The 10,014-nt window shown below is 44.4% G+C and overlaps 1 protein-coding gene across 4 annotated transcripts in view; it reads right to left on the bottom strand.

Annotated features, from left to right (window-relative positions):
- The window catches only part of CPEB1 (cytoplasmic polyadenylation element binding protein 1), a 78,783-nt gene that overhangs the window by 57,968 nt on the left and 10,801 nt on the right, over positions 1-10,014 (bottom strand). Inside the window, exon 1 of one of the 4 annotated variants that reach the window (XM_019504527.1) lies at positions 230-483. The exons of the other annotated variants lie outside the window; for them this stretch is intronic. The gene's annotated coding sequence lies outside the window, so the exon portion shown is untranslated. Of the gene's footprint in view, positions 1-229; positions 484-10,014 lie in introns of those variants that run through there. 4 annotated transcript variants of the gene reach the window in all.

Below are 10,014 nucleotides of genomic sequence, written 5' to 3'. Positions count from 1 at the left end.
TTTTTTTTTTTTTTTTTTTTTAAGGAGGAGTTTTCCAAAGCTTCAAGCCCTAAAGCCAGGTCCTGCACTGCTCTAAAGCCACTGCCTCCGTGACTAATGCTTGCACCCCAAAAGGGAGCACTGCCATATGTTCAGGAACCAGCCCCCCTCCCCCCTCTGCCCCCTCCACCTTCGTATCCCGTCTGCATTACTGACTGGGTCAGCATGTGATCAGGCTGCTGATGCTTACTGTGCTGACAGTGACGTCACTCAGCCATGCAATATAACCACATCATTTCTTACAAAATAAAAAAAAAAGAAAAGAGAAGGTAGAGAGAGGGACAGATTCCCCCGGAAGACAGCACAGCATGCAGAAGAGAGGTGCAGCTCTGCTAAATCAAGGGAGGCAGGCAGACGGCACAAACAAGCAGGGAGCTCTAGCACAGCCAACAGCAAGCTCAAGACAGCAATCCTCCCAGCAATAACTATAGCAGCAGCGACAGATCAGACACTGTTAGTTTTAGTGCTACCCAGCTCTCCCGTCTCCGCCCCCCACCCTCCCCTCCACCCACAAACCCAAAAACACTTTAGTCCTGGACAGACTCCAGCTGCTGGCTCCATCCCCGATTCAGCCTCCCAATGCAAAGCTTCACAATTCTGCTAGCATAATCTATTTGCTTCAACTTGGCCACTGTGCCTCACTGACTCTGCATTGTTTACCATTGAGTAATATGGATAACCTTCAAAACCAAATCCTCTGCACTTCTCTTCCTATAGCTTTCTATTGCAAACCAGTCTGAGACTGCGTGTCATGCTGGTTACGAGAAACAGGGCCAGCCAGAGCACGAGTCCCATTTCATGTCTGCAGACAGGAATTTTCATGGCCTATTTACCTCCCCACCCCCTTCTCTTCCTCCTCCTCCTCCTCCCAGGTCCTATTCCACCCTCCCCATCCTGCGGGGTGTTCGCAAGCCTGAGGTACCGGAGATGCTGGATTCCTGCCTTAGCTTAAATGTCTGTGCCAACAGCCTAAGGAAAATGCAGCAGGTTCCTGGTGAGAATTTCAGCTCGATGCAGATCTGGGGGCTGATGCTCAGCTGTGTTGCCTCAAGTCTGACTCATTCAGAGGGCATTTGGAAACCAGCTACCAAGCAGAATGGCACTTGTCTCCTCCACACCCTGCCCCCACGCCCCTCCTACTCTGCCAGCCAGAGCACACCCCGCCCCTGCTCTTCAGCAGGGTGCTGCAGTGACTCCTGCTTGTCACATTATCCATCACATGGTGCTCAGCCCACCCCAGCCATTGCCAGCCTGGAGGTTGGGGCCTCCATTCCACAGCCACGGCAGGACCCCAAGCTGGCAAGTGGCCCACTCACCCGGGAGCAGGCCGCACCCATTAAACACCCCAGACAAGAATCAGGGTGCTGCAGTCCAGGAGTGGTCCTCCCCTGATGTTTAGGGGGATTTGGTGAACACTAGGAAGTTAGTGGCATTGTCACTGCATGTCACAGACAGAGAATGGTGAGGCTGCACTGGCTGGCAGTCAAAACCACCTCACTGGCCCTACCCCTCCTGCTTCCTTCATAACCAAGTCAGCTCTACACCAGTACCTGTACTGGTGCAGTTGTTTCATTAAGCATCATTTTACTAACCTAGCTGTTCAAGGACCAGCTCTAGTCCAGATGCAGCTGCATGCTGAAGTGCTTATACAGGGAAAACATACCCCCAATAAGCGCTCATGGGGTAGGTATCTAAGCTAGGGTGCCTTGGTGGTTTAAAGAGACCAGGACAGCTGGTTTTTGGATGGAGTTTAACACCATCCTTAATGTGGTATTATGGAGGAGAGTTCACACTGCTTGAACACGCTTTTACTTAGTTCCCACAGCAACCATAACTTGCCTTACGAATATGCAGCATTTGCCACGTTTACACAAATGCATAAGGGCATGTGCCAGAGTCCAGGTTCAGGGCTGTAAGAAGTGGAACGATGGTTCCCATCTTCTCCACTTGAGGTTACGATCAAGTTTGTGCTGACTTAACAAGCTTAATAAAAAGAAGCGGGGGTGCTGTATATTTGAAAGCACATTCAAAGTCAAAACTCAGTAAGCTGGGACCAGGATGGACTGGAGGAAACTATTAAAGTGAAACTGAACAGACAGGCTTCCAAGAAACCACACTACCAACATCCTGAAGGTGAGCTGCCAGGGTAGGCAGGAGTTTTGTGCCCTTTTTCATTCTTTATCAAGACCACTCCAAACAAAGCTTCCCTGCATCAACCTAGACACACAAATCTTGCCCATAATCTTTTGGAAGAAAAATAAAATGTTTTGAAATGTCCCTCTGTTTAATGGGTTGAGTTTGGGTTAAGTACATAAAGACCTTTGAAACAAGGGTAGTAATTTACAGTGCGAGATTCTCTACTATTCCAGACAAGTTGCACTTAATAGATGACTGTTCCAAGTCATGAAGCAAAATTACTTGCTAGGTAGATCTAAAAGAGAAGTATCACCCTCTTTAGAAGCCTTTATATATGATAAATGGCACAAGCCTGGTTTTGTCTTTAAACCTTCAAGAGGAATATAGGTCACAGGAAGAAGCGAGACATTTACAAAAAGTTTAGTTTCCAGAATATTTATTCTGAAATACAAAGTCTGGAAACTGCAACAAACGGCAAATTGCTAACAGCAGCCATTTAATAGCATCAAGGGCATTTGGAGCAGGATGAAGTCTTTTCTGTACAGATGCCTCTGGGTACAATAAGCACTTACAACTATAATACTTGAGCAGCCTTGCTTTGAAGACATGGGAAGACAAAGTCTGGTCAACAGAGTCAGAGAGAAGCAGGGCTGGAAGGGACCTCCAGAAGTCATCTGGTCTAAACCCCTGCCTGCTTGTGGCAGGATCATCCCTATCCAAGTGCTTCTCTAACAACCTTGTGCCTGGAGTCACCCGTCTTCACAGGCTTCCCCTGAACCACTTAGGAAGCATCAGCTCCCCCACACCCATACTGGGGCTCACATTGCCAATGCACCCCCCTGGGACCAATCATTTTTTGCACGAAATTGAGCTGGAATGCATCCCTCTAGCAAATAAAGCCAAAGCATGTCGAGCTACTGCCCAAGAATCTGACAATGACTAAACTTCCCATTTGAGCTGGTCATGTTTCATTTTAAGCAGCATCATGCTTTTAAAAAAAATTAAATGTTTTAAAAACAGACTGCTTTACCTGAAAAGGCTCCTTTAGGAGTCCCCATTACACCAAGTCAGAAATCCAGGGCCTTACAACCAAAGAGATGCCTACAATGCAGTACATACTGCACACTACTATCCACAGGCAGGCTGCACGTTACATGTAGCATCACTGCTGCTATAGGCAGCTACCTACACATTAGCTTTTCAGCTGTATGCTTAAAAACATTTCCAGGAGTTCCCCAAAAAGGAAGCCTCTCTCCAGTTCAGACTAGAGACTTGCTATTGTGGAGGTCCTGATCAGCTGCTGAGCCTTTCATAGGAGGAAGCTTGTCTAGCGATATGCTGTTAGTTGGCACTTTAACCAAGGACTGATGCCAGGACAGCAGTGACAAGCCTTGTGTTACCTGCAAAGATAAGCTCCCTCCTTTGCTCTCCTTTCTTCACTCACAAAAGCCACAAGAGTATAAGTCTTGCTTGCCAAAGATACTACATTTTGTGATACCTGTGGTATCTTCCACAGGTAGCAGAACAACGAGCAGCCTTGGCTCCCTACCTGATGCTGTTGCTTACTGCAAAGACAGGTCTTTTTCCCTTTCAGAAGCAAGGTGCTTATATTGCAAGGTGTTGTTTGGAAGAAAATAGGGTATCAGGGATAGGCTGGTTACCAGGAACAGAAGAACATTTTAGAGAAGAGGATATGGGAGTTTGAATGTAAGCCCTTTAGTTGATGACTGTCTGAAATCTAGGAAGCATTTAACATATACTGCTTTTCTAGTACTCATCAGGTATATTTGAGAAAGCTTCCCCCAAAAAATGGAGACAAGCAACACACTGGCCTATTTTTCCAAAAAAACTACCATGGAGAAGAACCAGGAAGGGAAGCCAGGAGTTGGCTCTGGTGCTGTATCTTCTCCTTGAGGGAGAAGGAGGGAGCTACTTCTAACTCTCCAGTATGCCATCTTCTAGCAAGATTTGGGAAGACCAAATGTTTAACAGGAATTGAAGTGACAGGAGTGAGACAAAAGCTCAACCACCTTTCCAGAAATGCTCACTTAAGTCTATACCACATGCTCAGTAAGGATGTGTCCACACAAGCATGGATATTTGGTTCCCCAGGAACAACTAGCAGCAGCACACCCTGCGATACCACTAGCTGTTCCCAGGAAATGCCTGTGCCACGCACCCTCTGGGGCATGGCAAGTTACTCTGGATAGGGGAGGGGAGGCTGGGACCAGCTCTGGGTTGGCCCTAGCAGCCTTACCTGGCATCCTGGGGGCCTCCCAGGGCTGCAGCAGCAATCCAGGTACATGGAGCCTGACTGGCAGCCAGAGTATGGCTCTGGTTTTTAATGGTACATGCTGCCCCTGCGTGCACTGCTCCACTTTTTCCCTCTGCAGGTTTTCATTGCTCTAGTGGTGCAAAAAACAGCTGATTATGCAATATGTGGCATCACATACTACATGGCAGCGCTTGTCTGGATGCAGCCTAAGGAGCTTTCCAGATACTCCTAAACTTATCAAACCTAGCACATTTCCTGGAGAACTACATAAAAGCTTCAATTTTCAAACCCAGCAAGTCCATAAGGTACACAAATACAGCAAACATTTAATCCAGAATATTGATGCAAATATAATAAGTCTTCTAAAATGCATGTCTTTCACTTCACACAAAGTTAAGATGCACACAGGGTGCAAGGTTGAACAAGCGCTGAGTTAAGGTTGCATGCATTACCTCTGTTGGGCATTTCTGTGCTGCATTCATAGTTCTTAGTATTTAAAGGGTCCTAGCACTTGCACCTAATAGGAATGAGACTTCAAGGTTTCTCCATGCAAATTAACAGATAGACATTAGCAATCTATAGTTCAATTTTAAGCCTATTTGCGAATTCACATTTTTCTCAGCCCTTTTCATGGTCTGTAAAACCCTGGCTGTGGACCTGCTAACTTTAAAAAGCTGCATTTGGTTGTTGGTAGACAGAGCACCCTATAGCAACAAGAGCCAAGCAGTAAGTAGTTAAGCGTTGCTTCTAATGCAATTTGGATAGTGCCAGAAATGAAGACTATTAATGCTGTATTAACCACCTCTAAGCCTCATTTGTGATCAACTTAAACCACTCTGAAAGGCAGTAATACCCATTTTAAGGGCCAAATGGAAGAGAGAGATTGAAGTTGGATCTCTGCATCAGGAAGTAAAAGTAGTCAGACCACATGGAGGAAAAAAAAAGTTTGTAAAAACTTAGTCAAATCGTCTTTCGCTAATCAAGTTAGAGCCAGGGCAGTAAACTGGAAGCCACTATAGGAAAAACCAAAACAAGGTTAGGCGCTATTCCAGTTAAGGCAGCAACAGCAAGAGCTCTGCACTACTCAGTCTATGTTCTAGGTAAATTGATTGAGAACTAACTCTTGGAAGCCAGACAACCAACTCCCTGCAGTATATTATCTGCTCCCAATGACTGACTGATTTGGTGAGGAGACCCAATTTACCAGCGTTACTTCATGGTCACTGGAAGTAGATGGGGAGTCCAAACAAGAGTCCTTCTTTATCATCTGACATACAAGATGCTACACAAATTTACTAGCAGACAAATAAGCAGAACTCCTAGCTTTCTAATATTATCTGGGGCTTGTTTACAATCAATGCTGGCTCCTGCAGTTGCATCTTTCCCTGGTCTGGGCACAAGCATCATAGCTGTAGTTTTGGGATTTGGATTCTGTGACTAAGTTACAACAGATTGTCTAGAAGCCAAAAGCTAACAAAAGATGCAAGTGAATATCTATTCCATCGGGCATTTTAAGATGGACCATTTCTTTGGTGGTGCAGAGAAGAGAAATAGCAAGAACTGTGACCATACCAACTGGCTCCCTGTCAGGGAGGATTTGATTTAAATCAAATAGATGTACATCATGATTTAAATCACTGGTCAGGAAGCTTCAATTTAAAATCAGTTTTCTACAAGAAGTGCATTCTTATTGATAGGCTTTCCCTTCTACCGTACCACTCCTTCACTAGATCTCAAATTAATGGAGAGGCTATCCCCAGAAATGTATTCCTCAAGACTTCTGGAATATTCTGCTCAAAATGTTTCTCGTTTCTACTGCCCCTCCCCTCCTTGCGTTTATCTCCAACCCCCGCTTCTTGCCCAGATCTATTCCACCCCAACAATCCTCTATTCATTTAACTTCTTGAAACTCTGCACTTTGAGAGGTAAGGGCTCAACTGTGTATACAAACTTGCAGAGACACAATAGGGCTGATCGGTGGGTAATCAGGTCTTATCTCTCATCTCCATATACTGCTGCTAACAAGGATGTTATCTCTGGGCACACACATCCACAGTTTGAGAACTGAAACTAAGCATCAGAGATGCTTAATTGGATCTTCTAGACTTAGCACCGAGTCCCAGTGCATACAGTGGTTTTCTTTAATCTTTACAAATACATAAGACGAGCCTCTGGGAAGCTCAAATTGGGCCCCTAATATAGTCCATGACCTATTGTGACCTATTTATATTGTCATGTACCTTTTCTAAAAGAGTTCTCAGTGACTATACAATTAGACATTATCATCCATAGTCCATGATTATATATCTTTGAGCATTAACATATCTTAAGTTAAAACTATCTTTATATAGGGTTCTTTTGTAAAAAGCATCTTACAAAAATAAAAAAACAATTTAAAAAAGTGTTGATTTTTATCCAGCCTACTCCCTGTTGTGTTTAAGCTAGAGTTGATTAGTTAAAAGAAAAAAAAAACAGCCAGGAAGCCTTGATCTCATTACCACTGTCAATTGTATTTTGCATTTGTCCTTTACTTGTTTTCTTAAAGGAAGAGCCAATGCTTAACCTAAAACCATTGGTATTTATGTACAACACTTCTGCACGCCCCGCTTCCACCGACATAGATATCCATGTCAGTGACCCTCAACCTTTTCAGACTTGAGGCACCCCCAAGAAAATGGCAGCTCTTAGTTGTTTTTTTTTTTTTGGGGGGGGGGTATTACAAAAAGATAAAGCAATTCTGCTGCTGCAAAGAACTCAGAAAAACCACAACAGGGCAAAATATTTGACACTACAGATTCCCATTTGAAACCTGAGTTTAATCTTGCCTATCAGGTCTGCACACTTGAGAGCCGTGGGGTACCACGCAGCTTTGAAAGGCTCTCAAGACCACAGCAACCTGGGTTGAGGATCCATTGCCTAATACGCAGGTAAGCAACTGCCCGTGTGCATTTATACAGATTTACTTTTTACTGTTACAGCAGAAAGTGAATGTTGTTTTAATCATTTGGTTAAGACTGATGTGTTGAGAGCTATCTGACTAAAGCTGAATTATATAAAAAAAGTTATGTTGCCTATATTAAATAAGTTAAGCTAATTAATGCTTACCAGGCCCTTTGAAAACTTTCTAAGGGTGAATCTCCTGCAAATGAGAGAACAAGCTTTCCCCCCTTTTTAAAATCTCCCACTCTCAGCACTGAATAAACCAAAAATAAGAAATTTACTTATTAAGGCAACTACTGTAAAACATGGTTTAATACTTCATCAGATTCTGGCTGCAGGTATTTGGCGACTCAATTCAGCAGTCTGCCTTCAAGTTTGGCAATGCCTCCCACCCCCATACAATGTTTGTTACGCTATAATGAAGGTCATTTATAAATCAAGACCTAAACATAGGCTGCCAAGATTATTTTTCTTTGATTTTATGTACATATTAATATTTGTTATCTACCTGGTTCTAGGTTACCCTTGGGGCACGAAGACTAAAGGCTTCAAGGGGAATCCTGCAAAAAATGACAAAAAAAAAGGCTGCACTAGTGACTAATGAACCTTAACTAGACCCATGCCCTCTCGGATTCTAAACTGTCTGGGGTGCACTTTCATTTTAGCCCTGTAAAAAATGCATTTTCTCCTCCTCCAAAAGAAAGCAATTCCTGAAGGAAAAACTAGCCTTGCGGTTACAGTACTATGCTCAAAGTCAGAGCTAGAAAAAGAACCAGGCTTTCCCATCTCTGTTGTTTTAGACAATTCAGGCTTTCTTGAAAAAAAGGGTGTGCTTCCTTGAGATTACGTGATTAACCTGTTTCTGCTCTAAAAGAGGCTCAAGTCTCAATGTAGCTGCAGCACCAGAAATGCATGGGACCCATGGACTACTGTAATGTGTAAGCCTTAGTTTTACCTGCCTTCAGAGATGCTGGATCAGCAGCCTGAAACAAGTGTTTAGGTCATTCACCAAACCTAGGTCTTAGGCACTTGATCCAGGAGTTTCCCCAGTGAACTACTGAATCGTTACTGTGGCCAACACACCTGAAGTCATTTTGACAAGGCAGCTTAATTCTATCAGGATTACAATAAATAGCAAAGACAACCTGTGACCTTTTAAAAAGGGTTACCCTTCTTCTACAATTAACACACAGAGTTCAACCCATTCGGTATTAGTTTTTCCACCCTGAGAAAGTTAAACTTTTGTCTAAGTTTAGATAGCTCACCAACCATGTCAGGTAAGTGGATGAGTTTAATGCTTTATTTCAAACTGCTGACCTGGAGAAAGACCACCAAAGCTCAGTAATGTCGCCCTGCTCCCTTTCTCAATGGCTTATTGCTACTGCATGTCTTGCCACACTAAGAGCAAGATGCATCTTTACAGGCACTTGAGCATTTCCTCAGTAGCACCAGTCAACTAAGTATTAGTTAAAAGGTCACAAACCTCTAGGTTTTATCCTCCGCAGAATGTAATCCTCTTAGGCATGCTGAAAGGGACATCTTATCCCGGATTTGGTTTGTGTTTAAGTTCAGTTTGAGCTGGCGATGTCAACTGAGAGGTCCAGCAATGAAGAGATTAAAGCATGAATGTTCCCCCTACTGGGTTAAATCCCCTCTAGCTTCCACCCAAGAAGCTTAAGTTAGTACTAGAGTTTATTTTTTTGAAACTAGTAAAGCTGTTAGTTTAGGGTTGCACAGTTAAGATCAAGAATCAGGAAATAAGGAAGCTGAGCTTGCATGGAGAACTTTAGTAAGGAGGCAAAACTCTGAACATTATGAAACAACTTGACAATTGCACACTATACAATTTACTAAAGCTTTGGATACACAGCATTTTTCCCAGTGCGATATGGAAGCTTGTCAGCTGCACAGTGCGAGTCCTACAACTCTTCAGAGGAAAGTGATCCAAGTTGGGGTTGTCCAACTGGAAGCCCACACACCACATGTGGCCTGTGGGCTTCTGCCTGGCCATCACTACTCGCATTATTCTGGGGCTGATGGCTGCAGTCTCCAGACTCCCCCTTTCCTTTGCCAGCTTCTGGTTCCTATCCCCATTTCCATGGGGCAGGACAAGGAAGAACAGCAAGAGGGCACCAGGCTACATATGCAGCAGAGGAACTGCAAACTCACCAAAGAAGAGAGCCAGGCTGCCAAAGCTGTGCGCTATAGGTAGCCTGCTCATGTGATGTGTGGCTAGGGAGGGCGGGGGTGAGGCTTCTATACATGCAGTATATGGCCCCTAACATGACATGTGCCCAAAAGCAGGGGCTGTGCACAGAACAGGGGGGAAGCTGGGGTGTGCACACCTGGAGAGAGCCTGTAAAATGGACAGCCCTGGTCCAAGTCTCCACTGCCATGCATAATACAATGCATCATGCATGGGCAGCAAGTGACAGGGCCCCTCTGCCAATCAGTGGCAGGCTGGGGAGCGATGTGCAAAGGGCAAAATAGAAACAGTGAAGGAGTCACTGAACGGGGTACTTCTGGTGTGGTTTACAGAGATCCCTACGTCTAAGAAATCAAGCAGGTTGGCTTGAGGTTTACTGTAGTGTGGTAGCAGACACCAGGTGAAGCTGGAGACAGTT

This window comes from Gavialis gangeticus, unplaced genomic scaffold (assembly GCF_001723915.1).
Source record: "Gavialis gangeticus isolate Ggan-Ray unplaced genomic scaffold, GavGan_comp1, whole genome shotgun sequence".
Lineage (NCBI taxonomy): Eukaryota > Metazoa > Chordata > Crocodylia > Gavialidae > Gavialis > Gavialis gangeticus.
This window is presented reverse-complemented; position numbering and strand designations above follow the sequence as displayed.